The sequence below is a fragment of the Cyprinus carpio genome, chromosome A11, assembly GCF_018340385.1.
Source record: "Cyprinus carpio isolate SPL01 chromosome A11, ASM1834038v1, whole genome shotgun sequence".
Classification (NCBI taxonomy): domain Eukaryota; kingdom Metazoa; phylum Chordata; class Actinopteri; order Cypriniformes; family Cyprinidae; genus Cyprinus; species Cyprinus carpio.
Genome location: NC_056582.1, coordinates 24,336,217 through 24,346,265, shown reverse-complemented (window position 1 = coordinate 24,346,265; position 10,049 = coordinate 24,336,217).

Here is a 10,049-nt window from a genome sequence, read left to right as displayed (position 1 = left end):
GGTGTACTTGGGTCTCAGTGCCGATTGACCTCATGTGTTCAGTAGTTAGGTGTGTTTACCCCAGCAAGGTTCACACTGATCTAATGGAGGGACACAAGTTACGAAACAGCAGCGTCTGGCCCCGCAGCAATGTTTACGCTCTGAGTGATTTTATTAAAACAGTATAGGTCAAAGCAACTGGGCCATTTCTGTTAGCCCCTCAGCTCAGCCACAAATACACGTATTCCCCACGGGCCTGGAGCTCGACTGACTCACAGAACAGGATGTTCTGCACTCGCTACAGAGGAGGAGGAAACCACAGAGAGACACAGAGAGAGAGAGAAGGATAGAATGAAACAAACCTGCGGCTACTGGGAGCCACGGCAGCAGAAAGCCGGCCTGTTTGTTTTGAACAACTTTAAATGTGCTTTGATGCTTGAATGGCAACTCAAACATACAGAGAGTGATCGCGGCGAGGGCCTGCCGGGGCCCGTCATGTGAACAAACACTCGACCTCACACAGATTGATTTGTTTTTAACAACCGATACAGATTCAATTAATATTTTTTGATTATTTTGCATGCACAAAACAATGAAATTGTTAATGTCAATAAAAAAAAATTATGATATATAAACAAATATATATATTATTATATATGTGTGTGTGCGTGCGTGTGTGTGTGTGTGAGTAAATAAATGCATAATATTTTTTTATTATTTATTCATAATGTAATAAATAATAATAATGGTTATTTTTATTGTTTTTAAGTTTTTGATAGCATATAATTATAATTATTGTTTTATTTATTTTTAATTTACTTTTTGACATTATTTTTGGTGATTTCTCATTTATACAACTGATACTCATTTTTAATATAAGTATTTTTGGATAACTGATCAGATTTTTTTTATATATAATAATTGTGTTTTTATTATGATACAGATTTGTTTTTATGTTTAAGTCTCTGATAACAGAAATTCAGAATCTTTTATAATAAATAATAATTTTTGTGCTACTTATGCTTTTTGGTTTTTGATAACTGATTTTTAAATTTTTAAATATTGTTAATTATTGTAAAAAAAAGTGTAAATATAAATAAAAAATAATAATAAAATCTAAATTTTACGATTTCATATAAATAAATATTAAATGAAAATATTAAAATATATATTCAGTTTAAATCTGGTACTTTGACTCACTAGAAATAATTATTAATAATTAATATTAATATAATTTTTTTAAGATGATAGATTATTTATGTTTTGTTTAAGTGTCTGATAACAGAAATGCAGAATCTTTTATTTCAGTTTTATTTTATTTTTATTTTTATTTTTTTTTTTTTTAGTTTTTTTTATTTCAGTTTTATTTTATTTTTTATTTTATTTTATTTTATTTTATTTTTTTTTTATTTTATTTTTTTTATTTTATTAATATATTTTACAACCAATACCCATTCTTTTATTTTTTTTTTTACTTAAGTGGTTTGCAGATCTGATTTTTACATTATAGTAATAATTACTAATAATTATTATTAAAATATTTTTAAATCCAATATTATCTTTAATTGTCTGAAAACCAATGTCCAGAACAATTTCATATGACTGTTTTATTTCTGTTTTAACACAATGAAAACTAAATAATCATTAGACTACAACAGTATACAAAACATTACAATTATGAATATTTGAATTCTTTAAGCATTTCTGCAACTTAAGCATTAATGACTATGCAAGAGTCATATTAAAATATGTAGTGTTGTTGATGTTATTGTTGGTGCTGCTCTTTAGATGCAACCTAGATTGTATTTATCTGATTTTAATGAACCGATAATCAAACAAGCAATCCTAAAAGTGTGAATATCAGTAAAACAATACGGGTGAAAGCGATTATGGGTTTATCTGAGTGTGTAAACATAGACGACACTGTGAAATGAATGAGACGGGAGGCTAAAAACCTCACTGAGGCGACTCAGGAGCCCTGCCAAGTCCGATCAGCGCTTGTTTTTGAAACACGACCTCGTTCTCGGAGAGAGAGTTAGTTTTTTGTCCGCGGGTTTTGTTTTGATCCCTCTCTGCTTGTGTGTGCTGACAGGATCTATGAGGATTATGAGGAAACCCGCGAGCCCTGCATTAAAGACCCTGGCCTTTCTGTTGCTTCATATAAAACAAATACAGACTCGCTCTTTCCAAGAAAGACCTCGTATCTAATCATCACGTCCGGGTCTGGGTGCTAATGCATGTGTTTACTGAGTTCGTATGTAGTATTAAAGATGTGCTGGTCACTTGTAATCTTTCTGCCTGTTGGTAAAGCCTCTTGGTTTGCTGTCAAAAGTGATTTGGTTGATGATAAACTTTGTTTGCACACAGGCTCTCCAGAGACTCACAGCCAAAAGCCAAAATCCTAATTGCTCCTCCCTTTGTGTCTGAGAGCCATCACATGTCTTTCAAAAGCATTTGTCTAACTCTTTAAAGCCGGCGTCTTAGTTTCCACTTTGGATTTGTGGAAAATCCTAATTGCTCCTCCCTTTGTGTCTGAGAGCCATACGTAAGCTTTGGCTTAAAAGAGAATTCCAGCCCTCTCACGGCAATTCGTCATTTTAGGTGGCTAATTCCGAATTCGTTAACTTCTTTACGATTTTTGCCAAATCGGACGATCATTCATGAATTTGCGAATGACCTACATAAACCCATTTTAAGTCAGTTTAGCCAAATCGTACTCGTACGAAAGAGATTGTATTACCCACCTCGTAAAATACGTACGAATTGGTCGTGAGATAGCGTTGTTTATTCCCCCTCCGGTGACTTGAATGTGCTGAAGGCTTTCATACAGAAAATCACTTAACCTTTTTGCATGTGAGTTTACAGTAGGCTACACATGAAATCCAAAATTGACTTTATTTATTTTGTTAGTGCACACTGCTATTTTTGTGGTGAACAATTCATCCGTGCAAGTCCCAAAAAATTCATAATCTTCATAATCTTTAATCCAAATCTGAAAATGCACCTCCCATATGAAATGACGGACCTTCTGTGATGACGGCTTGGGCTTGAGTATAACACCCTTAAACATGCATAGCTATGTATAGGTAGATGCCCCACTCGACTGCGCCAAACACCTAGATGCGTCCGCCATCTTTAACGGTCAACATGACGTCACCATAATAATCAATGAAAATTCAAAAATGCCACAATCCTGCAAGAGCCGATGGTTGTAAAAACCACCGGGATTTAAATTCCCGAAGAAACCTGATAACCTTTCACAGGTGAGAATGTGTTGGTTTGTGTTTTTAAATGTATTAACTCGATATTACAAGTTTTGAAACATCGGTAACTTATGTTACTGTTATGGTGAAATGTCATCAAGTTGACCCTTTGAATATGGTGGACGGCTTACATATAGCAGCCCATAGAAACGGTTGCTAATGAGGCATCTATGTATACATATCTATGGTAAACATGCCCCTCCAACTTGTTCTGAATGAAACACCTACTTTACTGAATCCAATCAGTTTGCAGTAATAACGAGGATTTTTTTTTTTTTTTTTTTTTTTTTTTTTTTTTTTTAAGTAATTCGCATTATATTTTGGGTTTTTAAATAATATTATGAATTATATAAATTGTGATTGTTTATAATTTTATTGAGTTGGTGTAACTGTTCCGCAGTCGTAAAGAGAAAACACATTTAAATTGGCATTTGATGTGATGAATGAATCATTCAGTGCTCCAGTTCCTCCAACAGACACTGAACTGAGAAAACAATTCGGAGACCGATGAGTCGCTGATATGCACATGTGTATACCGAGCACTTGAATGAATGGGTGAAATGAATGTTTTTATGGTTTCTCATTGTTTATGTAAAAAGGGTGGGCTGATGAAGACTAGTTTATTCACTTTACATGCTTTAGACATGCAAAACATCAACGTTTCAGATTTATTGGGTGCTTTAATAAATGAGTATACGTTACTTCATTGCATAAATACCTAAATAAACTAGTGACATGAACCAATTCATTGAAACGAACTGTGCAAAAGAATCAGTTCGCTGAAAATAATCGTATTTCCCCATTTGCCTGAGGCTCTGGATAACAGGTAATAATGTTGTAAATAATGTTCAATTTATTGCACAGATTGATCATTTCGCTTCATAAGACCTCAATATATCATCAGGAGCCACGGGGATTGATTTTGTGTTCCTTTTTTGACTCTCAAAGAAATAATGGCAGCCTCTTACTTGCATTTATGAGTCACCAAGGACCACAGTTTCAGCTAAAAATCTTCTTTACTGTTTTACTGAAGAAAAAAAAAGTGACCTACATCTTAGATGGCATGAGGGTGTGTAAATTAGCACATTTTAATTTTTTGGGTGAACTCTCCCTATAAATACAGTGTCTCCTCAGACTAGATTTGACATATCCAGCATTTAATGCATGGCATCTGGAGCTGATGTATATTTCAAAAGGGCCTTTATGAAGGAGAAGCGTCTGCTCAGACTTCGGGAGCTGAAGCGTGAAATCCACGGGAGGGGAACGGGACAGTTTAAATTTGATATCCCAGCAAACTCAATACTAATCCTCATCACACCGTCTAATGGCTCTTTCAGGCAGGCCGAGTTGTCATCATTCCTTTATGCTTTGCACGATACCGTGACACCCTTTCCTTGCGTGTTTGAGCACATTCTCCTATGGAAGGTGAACGGGGCCAAAACTCTTTAAACAAAACGTAGAATTTGACTGCTTCAATACACGCTGTTTGTCCGTGTTAACATGGCAATTTTTACGTTATTTTTCTTTTTTGTATATGTAGACACTCTCATTCTGGCTGTGTTATAATATAACGTCTGATGTTTGTATACTATGTATATACCAACGTACCATTGCATACCATTGAAACTTCGTTGGCTGCTGTGCATGTTGTTGTGTTAACATGGACAAACAGTGCATGTTGACAGTCAAATTCAGAGCATTCTCTTTAAAAACACTTTTTGGCCCCATCCACCTTCCATATTCTCTTGCTGTCCTCTGGAATGGGATTGCAGTTTGTTGGGAAGGAGTTTATAAGGGGCCTTATTGAGTCACACATTCCTGAGCTGAACCTGAACGTGTTCGGGGCGCTAAAAGCCCTCAGCATCGAGCCGGAAAACCTTCTTCTTTTCAGGCCTGTGACAAAGAAACTGTGAGGCTCTAATGAGCTCCAGGGTCTCGTCGGGTCACCGTTGAATGTTTTTTGGTACACTGCTCCTGTTACAAAACACCTCAGACTGCAGTCCCTCATGAGGGGAAAGTGCAGTTTTGTGCTGATGTTGACAGCTGCTGAAGTTTGTTTGGGCCTGAGGACGTCAGGAGGCTGTTAATCTGAACGGATTGGCCCTTAACAACACCACTTGACCTACATTTGCGTGGAAATTTGTGGTGTTTTGTGGAGATGCTGATGAGGTCGGTTGGCTTCAAATTAAAGGCCACGCCCACAGACTGCCCACTTAATATACACTCTCTGTCTTATGCTAATGAAAATCTGATTGGCTGGTTTTTACGCCACTTTCTGGAGTCATTTGCTTTTCATTTATTGATTGTGTTTGCATGATTGTTTTTGATAATCAAGTAGTCACTGGATTGAAAGTTTTTACTTCTGTTTAGGCACTTTTAATCAGATATTTAGGAAAATAACTACATATTGGGCTTTGTATTATGATTGTTAAATTATCTTTTTATTTTATATGTTTATTCATATTCATTTATTTGACGCTGGTTTATTATTGTGGTATTAAATGCAAACACATCTAACTGTGATCGGTCACGCCACATGTCAGTCAGACGGTTTCTTCCTAAGTGGGCGGTTCTTGAATAGAAGATATTTATTATATGCAATTAAAATGGCAATGAATTTAATGATGGAAAACAAATTTATCATTTAATTAATTATTATTTATTTAAAGTGTTAATTTTGACAGCTCTGGAAAAAAGTTAAAAAAATAAAATCAAAAGTTATAAGAATACATGTATTGTCTCAGATTTCCATCAGACTCTCTATCACCCCCTTGTGGCCGCCAGTTTGAAAACCTTTGCATTAGTAAATCATTGGCACACAAACAAACCTCAGAATTTGAGGAATCGCTCCCGCCTGGAGCACAAACACTGCAGGACACGTCAAATTTTAATTCTTGGGGAAAGAGGGTTGTGGCCCAATATGAGCAGCAGTAATAGCGACCCTTGCCTTCGCAAACACCATTAATAATAAACATTTTTCACTAAATAATTCACCGGCTGCACATTTCTCCTGTCAAACCCTCTTGGCTTCTGCTCTTGTGTAAATGCATCACTGTTCTTTTGTTCATAGACGTGATTTTTCCGTCCTAATCGAACCCAGTTGCTCTAAATTTGAGCATTTCCTCTCTGACCCACTATTCGGGACACATCTGCACCGAGGCCTAAACGGGAGACGTAATTTGTCTGGAGCAGCAGCTGAACTGTGTTTTTGAGGACGTCTGTGTTTTGGTACACGAGCGAGCACAATTTCCCAGCGCAGAGTATTTGTGGATGTTTCTTGCTTGGCTGGAGCTTGTGAGTAAAATCACCCAGCAGGCACGGCGGGGTAGAGCGAGCATAACGTAGAGCGAGAGCCAGAGAGAGAGAGAGAGCAATGTGGGTGGCTGCCGTCGTAAATATTACATAACGAAGATAAGTCTAGTTGGCAGGCTATAAATACAATTGTACACTGTGTACCGACATTGTGGAACGGCACAGACTGCGACAGTGGGACAGATTAGTTCGCAGTCAATTGGCCTGTTCCGCCCTCAAAAGGAAAAAAAACAAATGCAATCCTCTCCCAGGCAAATGTCTGTTGGCAGATGAGTTTCCCCCGCCTCTCGCTGAGTGTCTGGCCTGGCCTAAAAAAGGATGCGATGCGCAGTGATGCTGAGGAGGTCAGACATGTTTATCCAGAAAGAGCCCTGGGTCAGTCTGGCATGAGGAAGTGGAGTTATGTGCGCGAGATCCGCGCTCGTGAAATAGCTCGATTCCAGCACCTGTCACTCCGCTCGCGCTCCTCATCTGAGAGCCGAGGGTTTGAAAACAAATGTCACTGCCGATCTCGATTCAGATGATTTGATTATTCTAAACTAAATTCTCGCAAGTCCATGTGAAATCACAACTGACCCTGTTTGTCTTCTTAATGCATTTTCCTGTTTGTTGTTGTCTTGTGTGTGAGTGTGTGTGTATGTGCATAAAAATCTGGTTAACTATTTTCCATTTAGTCACCATGCCCTTTTATTTAACCATCCAAGCTGTTTTCCATGGAGGAAAACAAGCCTTTAACAAGCATTTACATGTGTGCTTTTGGCAATGTATGCATTTATTTAAAGTGACTTTGATTGCATTCCAGATTTTTTTTTGTTGTTTTTTTTAGTTCATGCATTTCTTGGGAAATAAACCAGTAAATTTGTAAAAATAAAAAAAATGTTTATACATAATAACAACATTTATATTCATGCAAATAGCAATGCATGCATTTATCCAAAGCAACTTTGATTGCATTCCAGGTATGCATAATATGCAGGTGGATAAATAGGTGCATTTTGTATTTTTTTTTTCTTATTATTTTTTCTTATTATTATTATTAGTTCATGTATTCCATTCCTTAAGAATTTAACCAGGAAATGTATAAAAATGTGCATTAAATAAATAAATAAATAAATAAACTTTTTTTTGAGCTGTAAAGTTGAAGAATGTGTGTATATTTTTTAAGTGTTTCAGCTGTACTTTACAAAGTGATGTCATGAATTTTAAGCAGAATATCATTGCAAGTGCATTTTGACACATGTGCTTTTGTTCAAATTCTGAATTATTTCCCTTTTTTTATTGTTCATGCATTCCCTGGGAATCGAACCCATGACCTTGCTGTTGCCAGCACCATTGCCTACTATCATCACATTATGGATTTATGAGCTGGAACTGGTGTTTGATGTGTAATTTCTTCAGAACCGCAAAAAGAGACTTTCCCGAAATCTGGCTTTACTGTGTGAGTTTGTGCTGTTCAAATTTCATTCAAACAGATCAGTGTTTTTTCTATATACTTCACAGAGAGTATTTACACTTTTCAAGAGATCAGTCTATATGAATATCTTAATTATAGCGTTTGCAAATTAAATTGAGATAAGAGAAAGTATTTTATCATCCAATAAATCACATTTACATGTGATCCCATTTAAAGCTGCATTGGCGCTGATCTTTTCAGGTCGTTGCTTGCTCGTGTTGTTCTATTTTTCATCAAGGTTTGAGTTCGCACAGGCTCATGAGGACAAAAGCTGTTCCTCTGTAAACTTTTGAATGACACAAACATAACATGAGAGATTTGATTTGATTTTGGCTGGTAATCCTCTCTGCAGGACTCGTCAGTGTGCCATCAACATCTCTGTAATCTCACTCAGCTGATCCCTGAGGTGATGGGACAGTGATAGCACACACACACACACACAGAGTGATTGTGACAGCATGCACAGTTGTTATAGTAGGACTCTGCTGCCTGCAGTCTAATGGTCTCTCGATGTGGGGTCTCTCAGGCGCTGACAGGCTCAATAGAGCGTCTTGACCTGTTCGCCGTTTCGCCCCATGCAGGAGCAAATGATTTGTGTACATAACAGCAGTTGAGAAGAATCTGCCACCTGTCACAGGCTCTGTGTGTGTGTGTGTGTGTGTCCTGGTAACGTTATGGGGTTGAGCATGACATTTCTCTGCAAGAACAGCAAAACTTCACAAAACTATGTAGGTTTTTTTTTTTTTTTTTTTTTTTTTTTTTGCACATCTAGGTTAATGTGAGTTATTAAAATTAATTGCATTTATTTGCATTTTATTTAAAATGTAATTTGATGTGTGTATACTTTGACATTATATTATTATATCAATTATAAAATTTATGACATAAATATTATATTTATGTAAATAAATTATTTATATATTTATTTATGTATGTTCATCTACTGTTTTATTTGAATTCATTTTAATTTTATTTATTTAAATGTCATTTAAAATGTGATATGATGTGAATTATTTTGACGTTTATTTATTTTCACCTTCTGGTTTATTTGAATTAGAATTTTTGTAATTTTATTTAAATTTAATTTAAAATGTAATTTAATGTGGATACTTTGACATTTAAATAAATTAATATTTTATTAATTTGTTTTATTAATGAGTTAGTATCCAATACTGCTCTGGTTTGCAGCAGATAATTTCATTTATTATTTATTTGTTTGTTCGTTTCAACCATCACTATAGCCTACGTGCTTTTTAAAATCATTACAAGCAATGTTGCGATGTGATGCTTTTGCTAGTGAATCACTTGAACTGAATGATCGAAGTCACGAGTTTGAATCACTCGGAGCGGTTCCAGCGTAAATGACTCACTCGATTGATTCGGTTCGTCTGTTCCTCTTTTCGCGTCTTTAGTTTTCTAGTGTATTTCTTTAACTTCTCAGGTAATATTAATGGTATTCAGATGCGGCCGAAATTACAGTGGTTATATATAAATAGCCCTACATTTAATTGTTTGATCAAAATTATTGCTAGGGACAATTTAGTAGTGGATATTGTTAGGGACATCTCTACTAAACTCTAAGTCCTGCCCCACATTTCTTTTATTGTCAAATATCCTGATGCACTTATAAATGCATTCAATTATTACATGCAAACAGCATTTTGTGTTGACATTTAACAATGCAAAGTTCCCATCAGCACATTAAACGGCCGCATTGAGGCTCTCGTTTGTCTTTAAACGGCTCTGAATCCTCATGTCCTGATCCATTTGCTATATTAAACCACCCAGCTCACGTCACCCTCCTAAAATAAGACATTAACACCCGTGTTTGTTCGCACCTGACCACAGCCAAAGCCCAACAAAGCGTTCCTCAAAGCGTCATTTCCTGAGTGCCTGATACGGCGTTGGTCGTAATCCCCTTTTGCGTCGCCCCACACCTGTTTTCACAACATTACAACATAATCCATGAGTTTATGCTCGCGCTATGTCACTTAAATTCAGATTAGGGGCTGTTAATTGAATGTGAACGCCTCTTGAATGAG